The sequence below is a fragment of the Camelus dromedarius genome, unplaced genomic scaffold (assembly GCF_036321535.1).
Source record: "Camelus dromedarius isolate mCamDro1 unplaced genomic scaffold, mCamDro1.pat HAP1_SCAFFOLD_114, whole genome shotgun sequence".
Classification (NCBI taxonomy): Eukaryota; Metazoa; Chordata; class Mammalia; order Artiodactyla; family Camelidae; genus Camelus; species Camelus dromedarius.
The window spans coordinates 4,993,650-5,016,021 of NW_026989787.1; the positions used below are offsets into that span (position 1 = coordinate 4,993,650).

At 43.9% G+C, this 22,372-nt stretch overlaps 2 long non-coding RNA genes across 2 annotated transcripts in view; one reads left to right on the forward strand and one right to left on the reverse strand.

Moving 5' to 3' along the window:
* Positions 1–9,369, reverse strand: part of LOC135320725 (uncharacterized) — a 58,460-nt gene extending 49,091 nt beyond the window's left edge. The window contains exon 1 of the long non-coding RNA XR_010379994.1: positions 8,952–9,369. This is a non-coding gene — a long non-coding RNA (uncharacterized LOC135320725). The remainder of the gene's footprint in view (positions 1–8,951) is intronic.
* Positions 9,370–12,081: 2,712 nt separating this feature from the next.
* LOC135320750 (uncharacterized) lies at positions 12,082–20,773 on the forward strand. Its single transcript, XR_010380040.1, has 3 exons — positions 12,082–12,262; positions 19,697–19,849; positions 20,599–20,773. It is a non-coding gene; the product is annotated as an uncharacterized LOC135320750 (long non-coding RNA).
* The last annotated feature ends 1,599 nt before the right edge of the window (positions 20,774–22,372 follow it).

The window sequence follows — 22,372 nt, forward strand, 5'->3', positions numbered from 1 at the left end:
CCTTATGTAGAGATACAATTTCCATTGCCTTTTTTCTGGGTGTTTGATAAGTATGGAGGTTATCATCGCTGTCTATTTTTATGTAAGACCGTGTTTCTTCTTATGGCTGTACTTTTGAACATTAAAAAAAAAGATCATTTACCTGCTCCATCTCCGTGTAACCATAATAATGAAATGGTAAAAATTTAGAATAGAATTTGGACCTTTCAACCAAACCTATTACCCATATTCACTGGTGACTAGACTGTGACAATATTACCCATTATTTTGTACCATTACATTGGTATTAATATACTTTTATGGAAGTTGCATCATGAAAGCCAATAATTACCATCATAGTGCTTTAAAATCTTTTCTTATAATACATGGTATTATATATTGAATGAATACATGAATATCAAAAACAATAAATATTAAATATCATTAAATAATAAATCATTAGATAATAAAAATATAATTAAGTAATAAAAGCTAAGAACATTATTATTCATCTAGGATTGTTAAGGTGATTGTTCAAAACATGAAGTAAGAAGCATTTGGTTATATTTTTGCCTGCCATGAAATATTGTCTACTGTATATAAATGTAATTTTTGGTACACTTTGACACCAAAAAAAAAAAAAATACTGCTTTATTCAACTTGTGAAAGTAATGTTAAATTTTATTTTGAGGAAATGTTAATATAGATACTCATTTATTATATATATTTAGTTTTTTAAAATCTCTTAAGAAGTCTAATAATATTGCCAGATGTTTTAAAGAAGATCTTAGAAAATTGTTAGGGTCAAAGGGCATAATCCAGAGAGTTTGGAAAGATGCTTTCAAAGTTAGTAAATAGTCCTTTTTCTCTAACCAGAACCTTTTGTGGGTTCTGTTAGTAAACTTCACCTTGAACCAGAAGATACTGTGAGTTATTTCCCAGGTCTTACTGGAGGATGAAGATTTTTGGTGATAAATTGCCCACGTTGTGACTGACTACTTCAGAGTTTGGTTACTTTTGAACTTATTCTTGCTGGCCTACTTTCAGATGAACACATAGCATCTACGTTAAATCATTAGTTTTCTTTCAGACAAATGACCATTGCAAGTTTAATAAAACAGATTTTATTCAAATAATATAAGAAGATGAAGATTTAAGATATTCTTAAATATTGTTTCTCTTTCAGAATGGCCATCTTAACTCTAGAGGAATATCATATCTGGAGTGTGAAAAATGTTCTTGCCAATGAGTTTTTGAATCTACTTTTCCAGGTATGTTTAAGGTAAATGACAGAGACCGAGGGCAGTGGTACCAGTAGTTCTACATCTTTTCCATTATGTAGTAGTTAGACAACTAGACTACAAAACCATATATTGTCAAAAGAACTGCATTAACCTGTACACCACCTGCAGATGGTAAGTTAGAGCGTGCATGCTTCTCAGAGTCACAATGTGCATGATAGGAAAGTAGAGTATAGCTGATAATGTTTATCTTAATAACTCATGATAGAGCAGATTGTAGACACATAGAAAAGAATTTAAAATGTAAAAGCCATTATAATTTGCTATTTTTCTTTACCTTTTTTTTTTTTTTTTAAGACCCTTCCTAACAAGTAAGGCAGTGTGGACAGAGACATAGATCATAAGTCGGCAGCTGTAAATTTTTCACAAAGTATACAACCTTTCCAGTTAGGAGGTTATTTTAGATGCAAATCTGTTTCTTAATTTTCTTTTATTCTTTCTTTCTTTCTTTTTTTTTCTTTTTTTAAATTTAATTGTTTAGAAGGTCCAAAAAAGATTGAAGGAGAAAGGAGGAAAAAAAGCTGTCAGGGGTGAACATGAAATCATAAAACTTGCGAGATTTTAACTATTTTCCAGTTAAAGTAGTTCTCTTTGCTCAATTTAAAGAAACAACTTATAGTTTCCCATTTTTCATAGTTCTTTATAAATATATGTTGATTTAATAATATTTTACAGGGTGTGAGTAGGGACAGACTGGAAGTTCAAGATTTGTAAATACTGACAGGTATATATAGAATAGATAAACAAGTTTATACTGTATAGCACAGGGAAATATATTCAAAATTTTGTAGTAGCTCATGGGGAAAAATATGAAAACAAATATACGTATATTCGTAAAGTACTGAAAAATTGTGCTGTACACCAGAAATTGACACAACATTGTAAACGGACTATAACTCAGTAAAAAAATAAAAATAAGATAAAACTGTTAGAACACTATAAAAAAATAGTATTTTAGATTCTTCTTATTTTATTCTCCTTTTCGTATAAAAGCACCCCTATGAAGATCAATAAGGCTTGATATCTTTATATCTATCATGATCCTCCATTGTAAATACAGAGTAACCTGCCTGTGACACAGCTATGTTAGAATAAATGAAAATTGGACTCTTCCTGACAGCTAATAATTAATGTATATTTAAAGCATATGAAATCTGATAAGTCTATGATACCCATTTAAATCAATCAGTTGCTCCACTGTCAGTTATCAGCCAGGATCTAAGTTGATGTCTTTATAAAATATAAATACATATAAAAATAATATAAACCTACTATAAACAGAAATGACTTGCTTAGTAATATGAAAATTGAGCAGCTATTTTTATCTCATTTAAAATGATGTCCTCAATTACTTTGTTATCATTAATTATATAAACATTTTGACCACTTAAGTTTGTGTCTGAGTCACCTTGCAGCTCTTACATAGCAAAGCATTTTGAACTTTTATATTGCCTTTCCTATTTTCTCATGTTTATCAGGGACTTGCATAGGCACTATTTTTTCTAGGACTCTATAAACAGATGTATGCCTGAGATTTTCTTTTGTGTCTGTGTTTCTAGCATTATATTACTGAGAGATTTTTTTTGTTGGTTATCAATCTAATTTTTTTTCTTGGTATATATAGTCCTTTCAGCCCTTTCAAATATATATGTAGTCAGTTTACAATGTGTCAATTTCTGGTGTACAGCACAATGCTTCAGTCATACATGAACATACATATATTAATTTTCATACTCTTTTTCACCATAAGTTACTACAAAACAGTATTGGATATAGTTCCTTGTGCTATACAGTATGAACTTGTTTATAAATTGGGAGTTTGAGATTTGCAGGTACTAAATATTAACATTACATTTAATGATGCTTACTTTATCCCATATTCAGACATGCTTTTAAAACTTAATTTTCACTTAATATATAAGTAATCAGACTTACTCTAAATTGTTTTATTTTCTGTCTGTTTCTAAAATAGAATTAGCTAGTAAATTCAGTGATAAAAGCTTGAATTATACTTTTATTTTATTTGCCAAGATCCCACTCCTGGCTGACCATTTTGGGTATTTAAGTATAAAGTAAGTAAATGTCAGTAGAATTAGGAAACCATTCCTGTGGTAATATTATTTTCAGTCCTTTCAAATAAACTCAGTGCCCAATATTTTGCAGAGGAAGCATTCTAAACATGATCAGGATCTTCTATCTTGTATGTTTGTCAGAAAGCGTCAAATGTTAAACAGTTTGATAAACAGAATAGTGCACCACACTGACCCCTACCTATATCCATGCTCTAATCCTGAAATCTGTGAATATGTTATTTTACATGGCAAAGGGGATTTTGCAGATGTATCAGGTTAAGGACTCTGAGACAGGGAGATTAGCCTGGATTATCTACATGGGCCTAGTCTAACAATAGGAGTCCTTAAAAATTGAAAATCTTTCCCAGCTGTGGTCAGAAAGATATGACTTTGGAAGAAGGATTAGAAAGCTGTAAAGCTGTTAGCTTTGAAGATAGAGGAAGGGCCATGGGAAAAGAAATGTGGGTGATCTCTAGAAGCTGGAAAAGACAAGGAAATATATTCTTCCTTTGACCTACAGAAGGGCATACAGCCCTGCTGACATCTTGATTTTTAGCCAAATGATACCTGTTCCTGACTTGACCTACAGAACCATAAAATAATAAGTTTGTGTTGCTTTAAGCTGCAAAATTTGTGATAATTTGTTACAGCAGTGATAAAAATAAATATAGGGGAGGTAATCCAACTTTATGGATTGGAGGGCTCAGCATTTTAAAGATGTCAGTTCCCCTTCAACTGATTCAAAGATTTATATGTGCACATCAAAATCCCCAACAGTTAATTGTTGTTACTGTTTTTTTGTAGAACTTGACAAGCTGATTCTAAATACATAGAGAAGCGTGAAGGGCCAACAATAGCCAAGATGATATTAAAGAACAATGTTAAAGGACTTATAAAACAATATTAAGTCTATGTGATAACTACCTAAAGTTAGACATATAGACCAATGGAACAGCATTGAATTAAACCCTGTACCATACATGAACAGTAACTTTAGATAGGTTATAAATCTAATATATTTGAAACATAAAGCAAAGCATCTGGGGGAGGGTAAAGCTCCGGTGGAATGTGTGCTTAGCATGCATAAGGTCTTGGGTTCAACTCCCAGTACCTCCATTAAAATAAATAACCTAATCCCCCACCAAAATAAAGCATCTAGAAAATAGTGTAGGAGATATTTTAATGACTTTGAAGTGGCAAAGAGTTCTTAAACCGGACAAAGCATGAAACATAAAAGAAGAGTTTTAAGTTGGACTTCAGTAAAATAAAGAATTATTTTTATCAAGAGATACCATTAAGAAGGTGAAAAGCTAAGCCACACGGTGGGAAAATATATTTGCTATACCTATATCCAACAAAAGACTTGTATCTAGGGCATATAAAGAACAAAAACCAGTGGAGAAAAAGGCAGAACCTCAATATTAAAATATGCAAAATAATTGAACAGGTGCTTCACACACACACAAAAAAATCCACATAAGCTATGAAAAGGGGCTGACCTCTTTAGTAATAATGGAAATACGTACTAAAACCACACTTGGAACACCATTAGACATCCACTAGAATAGTTAGTTGTTAAGTGATATGAAGCATTGGTGAGGGCAACAAGCAATGGGGACTTACACATGGCCAGTGGGAATATAAATTCTTACAAATACTTTGGAAATAGGCTTTTTGAATGAAAGTTATATATATGTGTGTGTGTGTGTGTGTATATGTACACACACACACATACACATACACACACACCCACACCCTATTACCAAGGGTAAGCCATGTATGTACCCTTCAGAAACTTCTACATCTGAGCACCAAAGGACATCCAGAAAATTCTCATAATCACTATTTGTTATACCCCCAAATAGAAAATGACCCAAACACTTGTCAACAATAAATACATAACCATAAGTGGTGGCACATGCATACAAGTTGTATACTTTAAAGCAATAAAAAATATACTAGTTTACAGAAAACACTAGTGGATGAATCTTACATAATGTTGAGTGGAAAGTACGGGACCAAAAATTTCAAAAGCAAAAAAACCAATCCATGGTGGCTGAATTTAGGATGGTGAGTCCATCAAAGGGGTGCCGTAGTAACTGGGAAGAAACCCAAAGTGGAACAGCAATGTCCTGTTTCTTGACTGGATGAAGGTTACATAGATGTGTTTACTTTGTGAAAAATCACTGAGCTGTATACTTAAGATGTGTTCACATTTAAGCATGTATACTATATTTGCATTTTTAAAAAAAAAAGTTTGCTTGCAAAAAAAGATATCCAAAGCCCAAGTATTTATCAGTAGGAGAATGGATAAAACAAATGATAGTATATTCAAACAATGGAATACTACTCAACAATAAAAAAGAACCAACTACTGATAGAAGGATGAACCTCAAAAGCCTAATTTATACATTTCATTGTTAGGTAAATTTTAACTCAGAAGGTAAACAAAACTGTAAACAGGCATGTGCCCTGGGGGGAGGGGTGCTGTAGCCTTTGTCTCCTCAGACCTGTGCCATTACTGGCACATCTCGCAAGAAGAGAGGCAGGGCTCAGCCACAGCTACCATCTCCTCCTGTGCATAGTGCCTGGGCGGGGGCGGGGCTGAGGCCTGAATCTGCACGTGGGGGCTCCACAACCTCCTAGGCAGGACTGAGACTTGTTTATAGCCCGAGGCAGAGAGGATCTTTCTACCCTGACACCTCAGAGAACTTGTGCTGCCAAGAGAAACAAGGAGCTCAGATTTGGCACAGAGCATAGGTGGGGCTGTTCCGCAGTCTTCCCCGAGCCCACCTACAGACCGCCTACCCGAGGCAGAGCAGGCAGCTGCACAGAGCAGCAGAGTGACCAGCACGAGGAGAGAGCAGGTGGGCAGCCACCCACCTTCTTGGCAGGAACACAGCACCTGACCACGGTGCTGGGACTGGGTGTGATCTGCCCACCTGCCTCCCCCTGATCACAGCATCTGACTGTGGCATCAGGAGGGGGAGTGACCTGCCCGCCCACCGGGTAAGAGCTCAGCTCCTGACCTAGTGTTAGGAGGGGACACAATCTGCTAGCCAACAGCCACTGAGAGCAGCACAGATGAGGGCGCCAACAGAAGGCCTATGAAACAGCAAGCTGAGTTCGCGAAGCAGGGTGAAGGTACAAAGACCTGTTGATCAAATCATTAAGGGCACACCATCTCCAGGTTAAGTAGGTAACTGATACTCCTTAAGCCACGGTGCCAGAGAGATAGGAGCAATGTGAAGAAGCAGAGAAACCACTCCCAATTAAAAGATCATGAGAAATCCCCTGAAAGCATGATCAAGGAAATAGACATTGATGGCCTACTAGATCAAGGTTTCAAAAAAAGAGTGATCAAAGTACTGAAGGAACTAAAAAAAATAGTGTTTAGGGATATAAAATATGTCAAAAATGAAATAGAAACTATAGAGAAGAACCAAGTAGAATTAGTAAACTCATTGTCTGAGATGAGAGCTGACCTAAAGGGTGTGCAAAGCAGACTAGAAAATACAGAAGAACAAGTATGTGATCTAGAAGACAGGACAACAGGAAGCACCCAATCAGAACAGCTGAGAGAAAAACAAATAAAAAACAATGAAAACAATATACGGGACCTATGGGGTAATATAAAGTGTGCCAATCTATGCATAATAGGAGTTCCAGAAGGGGAAAAAGAACAAAGGGAATTGAAAAGGTTTGGGAAGGACTCATGACTGAAAACTTCCCAAACCTAAAGAAGGAATCATATCCAAGCACAGGAGGCTCAGAGGGTCCCAAACAGGAAGAACCCAAACAGACCCACACCAAGGCACATCCTAATCAAGATAGCCAGAGTCAAGGATAAAGAAATGATCCTAAAGGAAGCAAGAGAAAGAGTGAGTTACAAGGGAACCCCCATAAGGTTTTCAGCTGATTTCTCTACACTATTTACAACAGCTAAGACATGGAAACGACCTAAAATGTCCATCAACAGATGACTGGATAAAGATGTGGGATATTTATATGATGGGATACTATTCAGCCACGAAAACTGACAACATAACGCCATTTGCAGAGACATGGATGCTCCTGGAGAATGTTATTCTAGGTGGAGCAGAACAGAGAAAGAGGAATACCATATGAGATCACTCATGTGTGGAATCTTAAATATATGCAATGTCTTGTGGTAACTCACAGCAAAAAAAAAAGTGACAATGAATGTATGTACGTTCATGTATAAATGAAAAATTGTGCTCTACACTGGAATTTGTCATAACATTGTAAAATGACTATTACTCAATAAAAAATGTTTAAAAATAAGTAAAATAAAATATAACCTTTAAAATACTGTATAATGAGAGGTGTGATGTTCTAGTATCTGTTCTAAGAAGTACGTTAGACACACATAAGAATAACCAATGGTCAGAAAGATCACATGTTACCAGCTACCACCCCATGCAAATTAATGGCATTTAGGAGATATTCATATATGTGTGTACATATGTAAAATATGTATTAGTATATATGTAAATCAAATAAAATATAATCTAATGTAAAATCATATCAGCAAAAGCACTGTGCTGACATAAGTATCTTGGTGTAAATAGATTACAATTTTTTATTGAGTTGTCATAATGGGAATATTGTGAACCAAGTGGAAGTTGTAAAAAAAAGTCATCCAAAAAAAAAAAAATCCTGACTACATGAAAAGATGCACAGTTACTATAAGGCCTCTCCCCTTATTTACTATCAGTGTGAGAAAGTCTCTTGGAATAAGTTAGGAGAATTAAAAACTCTTAACAAGACACAAAAATGCACTCTCTGTTAAAGAAAATAAACCAAAAGAAAAAACAAATGAATGGACAATTAAGATCCTACAGATAAAAATACCAATTTTTATGGGAAATAGAGCCTTAAAATAAAAAATGAGATTATATTCTAATTTCACCTTTTGAATAAAGATATACAAAATTTAGCTGAATACCTTCGTATTTTGCAATTACGAAGAAAAAATGTAATTGCAATGAAAAAACAGCCATTATCCTGCCTTTTGAGTATTCTAAAGTTTTAGGTTTGAATATATTTCATCTTAAATGGTCTTAAGCACTATGCAGTGGTTGGTGTTTTAAAAATACCACTGTGTGTGGAACTTCTAAAAGTGATTCAAAAATTTATATTTTTGTAATAATTTAGTAATGGCCCGGATATTATTTTTAACAAGACTACTCACCATGGAATGGTGCAAGATTTTTTCGATGAGTTTATATTCACACATGTTGAAGATTGTCACTATATTATGAGAAAATGTCAACCATGGCAGTATTTTGACTTGAAAACGAGATAAGCTGAGAAGGATATTTTAAGTATAAAATAAATGATTGCATGCCTTTAAAGACAAGAAAGTAAAAGCACGATAAACTCTGAATTTGACACACTTAAAATATAAAAATTAACATAATGTGATTTACACACTTCTCTTTAACTCTTTCAGTACTTTCTCAGCTCCTTTCCCATTACACCTGCGTCCCCGCTCCTGACCCGCGCGGTGTACACACCCCTGTTCACACGGGGGAGGGGGACCCGGGCGGTGAGGACCAGGGGCGCGGACACTCACCTGCTCCCTGCGGGCGAGGAGAATAGTCGAAGCGGGCCCGCCAGCGCACCCGTCCCCTCCTGCCCAGCCGGCCGGGGCCCCAGCTCGGTCAGGTCCACACACACCCCGGCAGGAAGCGGGCGCAGGCAGTGGGAAACCGGCGTAACTTCAGACAGCGGGCGGGGAGCGTCCTCCTCCCGCGGACACGCAGGCAGCCCTGTCCTGGAGCCTCCATGGCGCCGCCCGCTCAGTCCTGAGGAAAACAAGCTCCGCCCCCAGGGAAGATGCTGGCTGCTGACGCGGACTGCGTATGCGCACCGCCACCTAAGACACGCTGGCTTCGCGCGCCCCCTGCAGGTCCTCGAGGGCGGTGCAGGATACTCAGAACTCACTGTAGAACACATGACCCCTCCCAGCCAGGATGCTAAATCACTGGAAATCTCAGTGCCCTGGCCTCTTTGTTGATGGCACTGGCGATGCGCTCATCCAGCCATGCCTGCTGTCTTGCCTGGCACATGCCTCAGTCTTTGGAATCCCGCCTGAATCAGATTCTGTTCTGGAGGAAGGACAGGTGCAGAAGAATCTCAAAATTCCAGACTTAGAAGATGATCAGGAACCCAAACTCAACTCTGTCAATTCCCTGGGGTCCCCTGAGGAGTGTGGTTTTCTCAGAACCATCTGCCCTGTGTCAGGAGCAGACCAAGCTTCAGGTAGCTTAGAGAGACTATCATGCAGCACATGCTTTGGACGGTTCTCAGTTCTGACCTGCATGATCTTGAGACCCTTTTGTAACTCCTAACACTGTTTTCTCATACCTATAGTGATGGTTATTGACGACTGAGTTAATCCTCTTACAATGCTGAGGTGCTATTGTTCCTTGGAAAACAGAATATTTTGAAGGGATCAACTGTTTATCACTTCCCCCTAATTATGTTTTTAAAATTAGAAATGTTTCAGGGGGCACTCAGGTCCTCCTCTTGCACCAGTTCCTGGTGTTGGCAGTTTCTGCTCTGAGCTCCAGATCCTGATCCTGCCGGTGGTCTATGGTGATGCCAGTGTGTGCATGCTCTTCCTTGTGCACCGGTGTGGAAAGGAGACAGCCCTTCCCCTACATGAGGCTGCAACATTCTGACACTCAAAGCAGGCACAATGAAGAATCAGCTAGAGCCCCCAGTACCAGCTGTCCCAGGTAGAAACATCACCTTCACCACAGTGTTCCTGTGCTCCTATCAGGCCTTCACTACTCCCAGCAGGCCATGCATGAGCAGTGTGACAGGTGACTGCCTGTCCCAGCACAGCATGGTGGTGATGATCCCACCTTATCTGTTTGTCTTTGGAGTGTCCCCACACCTCTCTGAGCTTCACTTTGCTCTTCTCACAGGCATGGTTGTACAGGCATGAACCTCACAGTGTTATGATAGGTAGTCATGGTAGCTGCTCACCCAGTGGCAGGCTCTGCCGAGAAGGCTGCTGGGAGTGCTGTGTGTCTTCACACTTGTCCTTCACTGTCCCCAATGAAAACACTCTTGGCCTTATCCTTCCCTGGCCTGTGGCCTTTCTGTGTTTGCAAAAGAACATGGAAACAATCTGTTTGCAAAGAAGTTTTGAGGTTCTGTCCATCTGGTCCAGGAAATGCTGACTCTGCTAGATGTGCTGTTGGGTGGGCTCTCATGGGAGAGGCTTGGGCAGGACTTCCCTTGGCAATAAGCTGCCCCACCCAGGCCTTTCCATGATCCAGACTCCTGGGACCAGGGTGCAAATCCCCAGCTCCCCACTTGTCAACAATGTGACCTGGGCAACTTTCTCAAAAACAAGCTTTGTCCACCCAAGGTCATCAGAGATGGGGGATAACAGGATGTCCTGCACAGAGTGTCTGTGCAGATTAAGTGAGGTAGAACAGACAGAACAGTGGTGGGGCCTGGCCCATTGGTTGGCAGAAGGGAGCTCACCATGTGCAGCAATTTCCGCGGGTCACCCAGCAATCTGCCCAGAGGCTTAGCCACTCCATCACTATCATGTGTCTGAAGTCCACTTAACCACATGGGAGAGAAACAAACACATATTCTGAGTGTAGCTGCCACAGGGAAAAGTGTATCTGAGCGGGGAGTAATACCAGAGGGTGATCAGGATGGTGGAAGATGCCCCCTGAGGTTGAGCAGACTGGAGCTGCCCTCCAGAGCCTGGGGTTAGTGAGGATGGGCTTGTAGAAATGCCTCTCTCCTTTAACTATCAATGCTAGGTCCTGTGGGTACTGAGTCCCACAATCGGTGTGCTGCTAGTGCCCTCAGCACAGAGAAAAACCCAGGGGTTCCCACAAGGCTTCGGCGATGTCCTCTGCTTCCTGAACTCCCATTCTGGTGACCCCACCTGGGATGCAGAGATGAGGTGAGGCAGGGGCTTTTCCTGTCAACACCACTGCTCTACCCTGGGAATCTGACACACAGTAGGTGCTCGGTAAGTCATTGTTGAATGAACAGCAATACTGGGCCAAGTTTCTGTGGGTGTCTGTGCCCCCAGATCAGGGACCCCTCAGGGCCCACCTCACAAGTGACATGAAAATAATAATGCCACCAGGAGCAATAACAGTTCCTCAGAATAAGTGGGCTTTTCCAAGCACTCTCCACCTGTTGCAAAGGCCTCCCAGCAGGGAAGGGGGCTGTCAGGGGCAACACTGCACTCTCCACTGTAACAAGGAGAAAGCCAAGGGCCACAGAGAGGAGTGCCTTTCCAGTGTCACTGCTCACTTTCCCACCTTTTGGGAGACTCGGAGGCTTTTCTACTACATTCTGGCTCTGAAGCCCCAATACTGTTTGGACATGCCTCCCTCCCTGGAGCAGGGAACCACTAAGTGACCTGTCACTTGTCACCAAGCAGACAGGCTCATTTCAGCTCATTGTGCCACCTGCAGGTTGTACTAGTAGCAGGATCCTCTGGGAGACATCACACTCTCCCAACCTGAAAACAGGTGAACAGCTCACAGGTTTCCTGGAGAGGATGGTCACATGGCCTTGATCTGGCCAATCAGCATTTTCCATCCTCCCTGGCCACTGTGATTGGCTCAGGGCTGGGCACCAGCCCAATCAGGCTCCACAGAGGTCAGCCCTAGTTACTGGAATCCTGGGAGCAGAGAAGTTCTATTTCAGTTGGGAGTTGAGGGGTGCTGATGTCAGCCTGTGGCAGTTGGTGACTATCTTGCTCTCATAAAGGCAGAGCCATGTGAAGATGACACCAGTGGCAGAGCCCAGAGGTGGGGAAGGATGACTTCTGCTGATGTCACTGAGCACCAGGTACAGCCCTGCCTGAAGCTATCTCCCTGTGGATGTCTCAGTTAGGTAAGTCATTCTCTCCTGCCCTGTTTGCTTCTTTAAGCCACTTTGGTTTTCTGTCACTGGTTTTAAGAAAAAGATTGACTATTCCTTCAAGGTGGCTAAATGGAGACCCTGGAACTGCAACAGTGTGGTGACAGGCAACAATGTGGCTAGTAGACTCCAGAGGCCTCTGTTCAAACAGGGGATTGTAAATGACAAGGGAGAGTACACATGGCCTCAGTGAACAGATTTGCTAGTGGTAGCTCGCAGTTCCTGGATATTAGAGTGCATGCACTCAGCCAAGTCTCAGCTCTGCTCTCACACCTGCTAACTCATACATCTCCTCTCCCACCTGCCCGGCCTAGGGGGGCTGGACACCCCTGGGCACCTGAAACAGCCCAGGGCTTTGTGTTTTAATTTACACAGGCTGCCCCCACTTCTGAGGGTGAGGGTGACTGGGTTCCAGTTTACAGAGAAAACAGACTAGACGGTCTCACTGGTGAGCTGTGGGGGTGGGACCCCAATCTACCATCTGACCTATGACTTCAGAGTGGACAGCCTCCCCACCCTCAGCCAGGATGCTTGCTAAGCCTAGGGTCTCAGGAGTCCTGCTCCCTCCAGCACCCCTCCTGGAGGTGAGAGTGGGGGGTGGCTCTTCCCTATACAACATTCACCACTGCAGGGGCACACGTGTGACCTCACAGTCTGTCATCCCTTCCTTATGACCTGGACCTCCTTGGGAGGGCATGAGAGGTGCCTTGATGTGTGAGAAATGCAGTTCATGGGTGCATACGTGGGCAGGTGCACCATGACTGGGAGGACAGCACCCCAATTTAAGCCCCCTCCATGCTCAGATGATTACATCCTGGAATTGAGGGGTTCCCAGGTGTCAGGTGGCCAATTCTGGCCTTAGGGGCAAATTCTTATCACCCAGGGGGCTAATTTTTAAATTAAATTACACATTTACAATTCAATAGTCAAGCCCCTTTCTCAGCAGCCTTGTAGCCTCTCAGCTTTTACCCCTCGCTGTGACCATGTTCTTAGCTTCAAATTGAGTGCCATTATGGACATGAATATGTCCCTGTCATGTGTCACCTTCAGAGTAAGGGGCCACCCAAAACTCCCCTCCCTTCCCCTTGTCAATACCTCCACACAGGGAGTAGGACCCTTTCGATGCAGTTGTGCAAATGTGTGAGCTAAGGGTTTAGAATGACCAGGCTAGGAGTGGTCTGCCCCACATGGCATGGCAGGTGGGCTGGCAGGGGGTGATGGTTCACTTGTAAAACTCAGCTGGTGTCAGGCAGCGACAACAGACTGGCAGCCAAGGGCTCAGCTGGTGCAGAGTAAGCGGATTAAATGTGTTCACCCAGACACCTCGGGGATGGCAGCCCTAGAGTAAGACTACAAGTGAGGAAGGTGGAGGGTCCCCAGTGCCTGGACCTCCACCTTCTAAAAATCAGGACTGAGATGTGGCTTTGAAATCAGAACACTGGGGTTCAAAGCTTCCCCCACCACTTGGTCAATAATTCAAAGCAAATGAGCCTCAGTTTTCTCATGTGTAAAACCGGAACATTGAAGCCTCTCCCTCTGAGGGTGTGGAGGGAAGTAAATGCGGTGACAGCAGAGCACAGGAGCTGTCTGGGCTGAGCCTGCACACAGGCAGGCCGTTGTTGCTGCCATGACCACCGTCTTCCAGGGCAGGGTCTGCACACTCTCCCTGTGAAGGTCCAGACAGTAAACATTCTAGGCTTTGAGGGACCTACAGTCCCTGTCACAACTACCACCCTCTGCTGTTGGAGGGCAAAGGCAGCTCCTGCAGTAGGTAATCCAGGCTCGCACCCCCACTTCCTGGGATAAGTATTCCTGAGATACAATTGTCACATAACTTTGTTGGCTTTAGGTGTGCAGCATAATGACTTGTTACATGTGCATATTGTGAAATGATCACTGCATTAAGTTTACTTGACGTCTGTCATCACCCATAGTCACACACTATTTTCCTTGTGATCAGAAATTTTAAGAGGTACTCTCTTAACAACTATCAAATGCACAGCGCAGTATTGTTAACTACAGTCACCTTGCAGTACATTATGTCCCCAGGGCTTGTTTATCTTCTAACTGGAAGTTTGTACATTTTGATTATCTTCCCGAATTTCAATCACCCCCTGACTCACCTCTGGCAACCACCAACCTGATCTCTGTTTCTATGGGTTTCGGTTTATTTTGTAGATTCCACATATAAATGAGATCATAGGTATTTGTCTTTCTCTGTCTTATTTATTTCACTTAGCATAATACACTGAAGGTCCATCCAAGTTGTCACAAATGGCAGGATTTCATTTTTTTAATGTCTGAATAAGATTCCATTATATATACATATATATGCGTCACGTTTTCTGTATCCATTCATCTGTTGATGGACACTTAGGTTGTTTACATATCTTGGTTATTGTAAATAATGATACAGTGAACGTGAGGGTGCAGTTGTCTCATTGACATAGTGATTTCATTTCCTTTGGATATATTCCCAGCAGAGGACTTGCTGGATCATACGGAAGTTCTAATTTTAAATTTTGGGGGAGTCTTCTTACTCTTTTCCAGAGTGATGGCACCAATTTACATTCCCACCAACATTGCAGAAGTTTCCCTTTTCTTCACACCACCACCATCACTTGTTATCTCTTGTATTTTGATGACACCCACCCTGACAGGTGGGAGGGGATATCTCATTGTGGTTTTGATTTGCATTTCCCTGATGGTGAGTGATGTTGAGCACCTTTTCATGTACCTGTTAGACATCTGTGTGTCTTCTTTGGAAAAATGTCTATTCAGTTCCTCTGCCCACTTTTTAAATCAGATTGCTTGTTTTTTTGCTGTTGAATTGTAAGAGTTATTTATATGTTTTGGGTGTTAACCCCTTATCAGATATATAGTATGAAAGTACTTTCTCCCCTTCTATCTGTTACCCTAACCTCTGCTTTCTGGATGACAGGGGTCCAGGCACTTGGGAATCTCTGCTTCTCACATGTTTCCAATGGTGGGTGGGTGAGGGCTGTGTTGTGATAAAACTGTGCACAACCGTGGGTCACTACCCCTTCTTTTAGAAGGTGGGCTCTGAAGAGTGCAGTGTGGGCAGGGATGTTTCCCTGAAGTCATCATTTGGATGGTCATGTGCCCTGGAACTCACATCTTCTAGCCCGGATGTGATGGGGGAATTTGCAAAGGGAGGACCTTGCAGCTAAGAGACTGACCAGGTGCTCTTGTGTCTTGTTGGAAGGACCTGGAAACAAAGTTATGTGGAACAGGGACTCCTCCAGGTCACAAGGCTCAGTTCAGACTTCTGGGATGCAGAGACCTGCTCTGAGCCACTGTCACTGAGGAGGGAAGGGCCTCAGGCAGGAGGGAGGGGTTGCTGGATTTCACTTGCCCTGTTTGTCAAGTATCAGCTCTGGTGATGTGTGCCACATGGGCTTAGCTTTGGGCATGTAAGAGGAGAGGTTCCTGGCGAAGGGCTGGATTTTTCCTCTGATTGAGGTCCTACTGTGTGCCAAGCACAGCAGTCCTCTGAGTCAGAGCTGGAAAGCCAGGCACAGAGAGGTCAGGGAGTTTCCAGGTCACACAACATTAGGGGCATCATTAGGGTCTGATGCAGACCTGACGCCCAGCCTACATTCTCTCTCCTTTCCCAGGACCATCATGATCCCACATGTCAGCATCACCCAGAGAGGCCCAGGTATGGGCACTGGGACCTTTCCTGCCTAACATGCCAGGAGCCTTAAGAGGGAGGACAAGACACTTCCTGAGTCCATGATGCCCAGAGGCTGCTCTCAGCGAGAGGCCCAGCACACACTCTTGGATGAATCCTAGCTCTGTCCTGAGTCACTCTGTCCTCCCTGCCTCAGTCCTTCTGCCCACATGGGGCTGGAAACAGCAGCCACTTCACAAAGGTCTAAGGAAACTCCAGGATCCTGGAAGCAGTGCCCTCACACAGGGAGCACGGTGGGGTCAGCCTCCATTGTCTCCTTAACTTTTCCTCACCTCTTTGCTGGATGAGGAGTCCTAGCGGGGCCCTGGCTTGTCCCAATTCTCACCCCAGATCAGGGTCCAGCAGGGGGTGGTGTCCAGGCTGGACTCTGTCCTCTGCCCCTTCTGGGCACCCTCATTCCCTACACCTTGGCTGCCTGGACACTGTCTTCCAGGGGCCACTCTGTGCCTCCCACACCTACCTAGCATCCACCCACCCTGGGTTACTCCATCGCCCTCTGGCCCTTGGACACACACCTACTCCGTGTTGAGTGGAAATGAGGTGACGGACATGCTGGGCCTCCTGGACAGTCTGGGGGAGCCCGATATCCCCATCCTGCCCACCGCCCCAAGAGCCCAATTTGGGGAGAGGGTGTGCCTCCATTCATACTCTGATTTGCTCAGATTCTCAGCACCTACCTTGCTGGGTGGATATGGGGGCAGAGGGATGATGTAAAAGCAGGAGACCTGGACAGCAGAGCATGAGAAGGGGGCTAGCCCAGGCTGGTCTCATAACCCCCTTAGCCTTGGCTTTCTCATCTTTAAAGTGGGACAGACTATTGTGAGGTGAGCAGGATCCTTACCCATAGCCAGGCACTGTCCTACACGCATAAGAGAAGATCACTGACTCCTCATGAAAATCTGTGGGGCAGGGACAGGCGTTATCAACCATTTCTGCAGAAGAAGTAACTGAGGCACAGAGAGAACAGGGGAGGTGACCACCCCAGATTACAGAGCCCAGGCCATCTGGTTCCAGTGTCCAGGCTCATGGTCAGTGCCCACTCTGGGTTTCCTTCCTCCCTTCACCCTCCACTGGGACCCATGGCTGCAGCCTCATCTCAGTGTGATTGTTCAAGGGGAGCAGGATGGGGGCACTGAGGGCCCGTTTCTCTGAGCACTGCTTTCCCAGAAGGCTCAAGGGGTTGACTGTATTCACGATTGGACACCCAGGCCTGGGCCCAGGCAAGCCACACAGCAAGGCCTGAATCAATGATTGTTGAGTGAATACCTGGACCTCTGCATGTACCTGCATGTTGCTCCCATTTCCTCATCTCCACAGCTGGCTACCCGGCCAACACCTTATGTCATCAGGCCTCTGCCAGGGACAGTCAAGGGGACCAGAGCTGCTCATCTGGGGACAGGGAGCCTCAGGGGCCCTGTGTCTGTCCCAAGCATCTCCTGGGCCAATTCACAGGGAAGCCCAGCCAGCTTCCAGGAACAGCAATCAGGTCCCAATCCCAGGGGTGTAGAGTAGGTCTTGAGGGGTGTTTCCTGAGACTGACTTTGTGTATGAAGGGGTCCTGGGGGTCAGGCTGCTTTCAACCTCCATTCCAGGCCCATACCCCTGCTGGCAGCATGGAGCTAGTCATAAAGGACACAGGCTGTGGGGCCAAGGCTATAGCAGGGCTCTGCTCCCTCTCTGTGGCTCAGTGTCCTCATCTGTAACAGAGAACTAGTAACAGGGCCAAGGGAGGGCTCAATGAGACCCTCCTCTGTAGCTTTGGTTGGACACTGCCCTCTCTCTGCTCAGTGCCCTTCTCTGTAATAGAGAACTAATAACATTTTTCTTAGCCCCTTTTGGCCCCATTTTTCTGAGTCTCTTTCCACATTGGGCCCAGGGCTTTCACAGAGATCACAGACTTGGGGGGTAATCAGAGTGTGGTCTCAGCCCTAGTGGTCCCAACTGAGGCCAGAGGAACTTCAGGAGGGGTGGGAATCCAGAAGTGCTTCATGGAGGAGGTGAGATCTGAGCTGTGTCCCCAAGGATGAGCTGTCATCCAGCTGAGGCCTGGCACTGAGCAGGACCCATGTACATGGTGAATGAGGGTGTGAATGAATGAATGGGCACCCCTCTAACAGAGAGTGAGGGGGAATTCCCCCAGGCCAAAGCAGGAAACACAGGGCACCCTGGGGGAGCAGAGGGCGGGTCTGCAGTGTGATGCCTGCCTCACCCTTTATGGGTGTCTTGCCCCCACTTTAGCCTGTGTTCTGGTGGATTGGGAGCCCTTGCCTCTCCTCTGCTCCAGGATCCTGCTCTTCATTCCCAGCAACACCCACCTGTGTCACCTCAGTGTCCCCAAGTGGACCTGGACCTGTCTTGTGGGAGATTGTGAAGAGGGATTTGGTGTGCAGCCCAAGACTGAAGTGGGAGGGAGAGGATAATAGGGACCTCCAGAGGGGATCATGGGCTGGGGGAAATCGGAGGGGTGGGGAAGGCAGAGACTCAGGGCTGAAGGATCCTGCTAGTGGTGGCTCCTTCACAAGGGGCTTCACAGGGAGGAAGCATTCATGGGGTAAAGGCAGAGCTCAGTTTGGGGCTCGCTGACATGGAACAGCTCATCACAGAGACGTCCAGAAGAGCTGGATATAGGGAACAAAGGTGCCACTGATATCAGTGTCAGAGCCTGAGACCCAGATGAGGTGGGGTGGTGGTGCAGGGGAAGGGGCTTGAGGATGTCAAGATGTTCATTCATTGGGGTCCTCAGGGTGGGGACCTTCATGTTCATTTCACAGCCACCTGGTGCCTGACAGAGCTAGGCTTAGGGAGGTCACTGAGTAGACACGTGCTGACAACCTAGATTCTCCTGTTTTCACATAAAGTCCCTGGTGTGAAGCCAGGTGGCACTCTTTAGAGTCATACACCCTCACCCCTGGGCTCTCTGTGTGCCTAGAGCCCAGTGGCACCTTACCTCCCACTCCCCACTGCAGGACCCTTTGCACACCTGCATTTCCACAAGCTATAAAACATCTTCTCTTGCTGTGTGTTTACCCTATGAAAACTCATTGCCCCAGGAAGAGAGGCCTCACATCCTGCCCTTATTAAAGTGGTAAAGCCTGTTGTTCAGAGAAGCCCCTGACAGATTTCACAAGCAACCAGGTACCTGTGCATGAATTGATCATGCAGCCCCCTCCTCCTTGTGTGAATAGCACCCCCCCAATAACAGACCCCACACACTCAACCTTGGCGCTCGTGTAGGCACCTCTTGCCTGTGTGGCCTGATGATGCCTATAGCAGTGTCCCTATTAAACTTTCCTAGACCCTTCTCAGACGCTGGTAATTCTTTACCAACCCAAGTAACTAGCCCGCCATTGTGCCCACAACACCTGAAACAGAATTGGCTAAATTATGCAGATTGATGATGCAGTTTAATTTGCTTTAAAGGTGAAATCAAGGTTTACAAATAAAAGCAACATACGTACTCAAGGCAGGACTAAGAACTCGCATGGATAACTAAGACCCTCCACGCGCATCCCACTGTGGCCTCAGGGCCTTTGCGCTGGCTGCTCTTTCAGCCAGGATCTCTCTCCGCCTGCTTCTTGAACACCTTCAGGAATCTGCTCAAATGTCCTCCCTGACCTTATTTTTCTCCATGGAACATATCGCCTCCGGACATTGTGTATATTATACTTAATTTTCTCTGTGTCCCCCACCAGGCTGTCTGCTGCATGAGAATGGAGACCTGCCTGCTTCACTCCCTGCTGTGCCCGGTATATGGAACCCGCCCAACACACAGTAGGACCTCAGCGAATGTGTGACGTGTGTGTGATCACTGTAGGCCACAGACAAAGGTCTTCCCAGCAGTGATGGTAAGAGTCATTCATTCTCTACTTACTGAGCCCTACTGTGCACTGGATACTGACCTGGGTGGGAGGCATGCAGTGGATGAGACACAGTGAGCACACACAGCATGTTAGGAGGGACACGTGCTCTGGAGAGCACACAGGGCTGGGGGAGTGCAGGAGTGGAGGAGAAGAGGGTCAGGTGGAGACAGTGGTGGCAGAAGAGACAGAGAGGTGGGGCCCAGGTCGTGCAGGGCTTGATGGCTCCTGTGAGGGCTTTTCCTCAGGGCAGCAGAACCATGGCTGGGCGTGGAGCAGGGGCCCGGTTCCTGAATGCTATGCAGGAGATGGAGCAGGTGTCTGCTTTGGAGATGTGCGTGGAAGAGGCTGTCCCTGTAGACTGTGCAGGCAAGGAAGGCTCCTCTGAGGGGGTGACATCTGAGCTGTGCCCTTGTATGGACCATGTTTCCATCTTCTGTAGACTGGATGCTTTCGTCTGCCCTGCAGGCCTATGCAGGACACACACTGTTCTCAGTCACCTGGGCTTGGCCTCCTGCCTCCATTATGGGCCTTCCCACCCCAGAAGGAGTCCTTCTAGATCTAACACACTACCCCCTCCACTGGACTTGGACTCACACTGAGCCACTGTCCACCTGCCCAACTCACCCAGAGTCAAGTCCAGACACTTGGGGGAGCCCCTCCACCCCAGAGCCCATGAACTTACTCAAATGGCCAGTCCTCAGCCTGCTCACATGCCTCACCCTCCCCTCCTGCAGAAACCCTGTGACAGATCCTGTCCACAGCACCCTGCTCCTCCGATCCTTACCCCAGGCTTTCCCATGGGGTGTGACCCCGCATGGGGTGCAGTCCCCTCCTCCAGTCTGGTGAGTAGAAACTACCTTTTCTTTTTTCTTTTGTTAATATATTTATTTTTTAATTTTTATTTTATTGAGTTATAGTCAGTTTGCATTGTTGTGTCAATTTCCAGCATAGAGCATAATTTTGTCAATTGTGTTTACTCCTTCAAGAAACCATCTCTTGGCTTGATTTTTTCAAATGTTTCTAATATCTCTATTTTATTTATTTCCTCCCTGATCTTTATTATTTCCTTCCTTCTGCTTACTTTTGTTATTTTTTGCTCTTCTTTTTCTAATTCTTTTAGGTGGTAAGTTTGATTGTTTATTGCAGTTTTTCCTCTTTTTTGAGGTAGACCTGATTCACTATAAACTTCCCTCTAAGCACTGCCTTTTCTGGATCCCACAGGTTCTGTGTGGTTGTGTTTTCATCATCATTTGTCTCACTGTGTTTTTTTATTTCTTCTTTGATTTCATTATCCACCCATTTTTTTTTAAAATAGTATGCTGTTTAATCTCCATGCTGTCATTTATTTCTCCTTTATTTTTCTGTAGTTAATTTCTAGTTTTATGGTATTGGGTTCAGAAAAAGTTGCTTCAAATATTTTCTATCTTCTTCAAATTGTTAATGCTTCTTTTGTGCCAAAGTATATGATCTATCCTAGAAAATGTGGTACGTGCACTTGGGAAGAATGTATATTCTATTTTAGGGAAATATAATGTTCTGAAAATATTAACCAAGACAAATTGTTCTATTTTATCATTTAATTTCTATGTTGTCTTATTAATTTTATGTAAGGAAGATCTGTCCAGTGATGTTAATGGATAGTTAAAGTCTTCTACCATGACTGTATTCCGATCAAATATTCCCTTTTTATCTGTTATGTATTTAGGTGCTCCTATGTTGGGTTCATATATGTTAATGAGTGTAACATCTTCATCTATGACTCCTTTAATCATTATAAAATGTCCTTCTTAATCTTTCTTTATAATCTTTGTTTTAAAGTCTATTTTATTTGAAATCACTGTTGATATTCCTGCTTTCTTGTCATTTCCATTTTTGTGGAATATCTTTTTCAATCCTCTCACTTTCAATCTATGTGTGTCCTTCTCCCTAACGTGGGTCTCTTGTATACAGTGTATTGTAGATACTTGCTTTATTATCCACTCTGCACTCTATATCCTTTGATTAAAGCATTTAGTCCATTGACATTTATAATAATTATTGATAGATATGTGTTTATTATATTTTGAACTTTGTTTTGCAGTTGATTTTGTATTTCCTCTTTGTTCCTTTCATTTTCTTTTTGTGGTTTGGTAATTTTCCTTTTTATTATCTTGGTGTCTTCTTAGTTTTGTGACTCTATTGTAACTTTTTGGCTTGTGGTTACCCTACTTTGTACATATATTAACCCATTACTATATCTGTTTGTTTTAAACAGATAGTAATATAAGCTCAAACTCATCCTACCAAGAACAAAAGAGAGAGAGAGAGAGAGAGAGAAACCTGTAGATTTTCTTGTTCGCCTCCCCCACCCTTAATGATTTAGATGTCCTCTTTTATGATTTCATGTTTATTCTGTTGTAATTCATTGTAGCAATCACCTTTCCAATCATGGTTTTCTCCTTTTTGTTGCATCCTGCTTCTTTTCTGTTTAGAGTAGGTCTTTTAATATTTCCTTTAGCATAGGTTTAG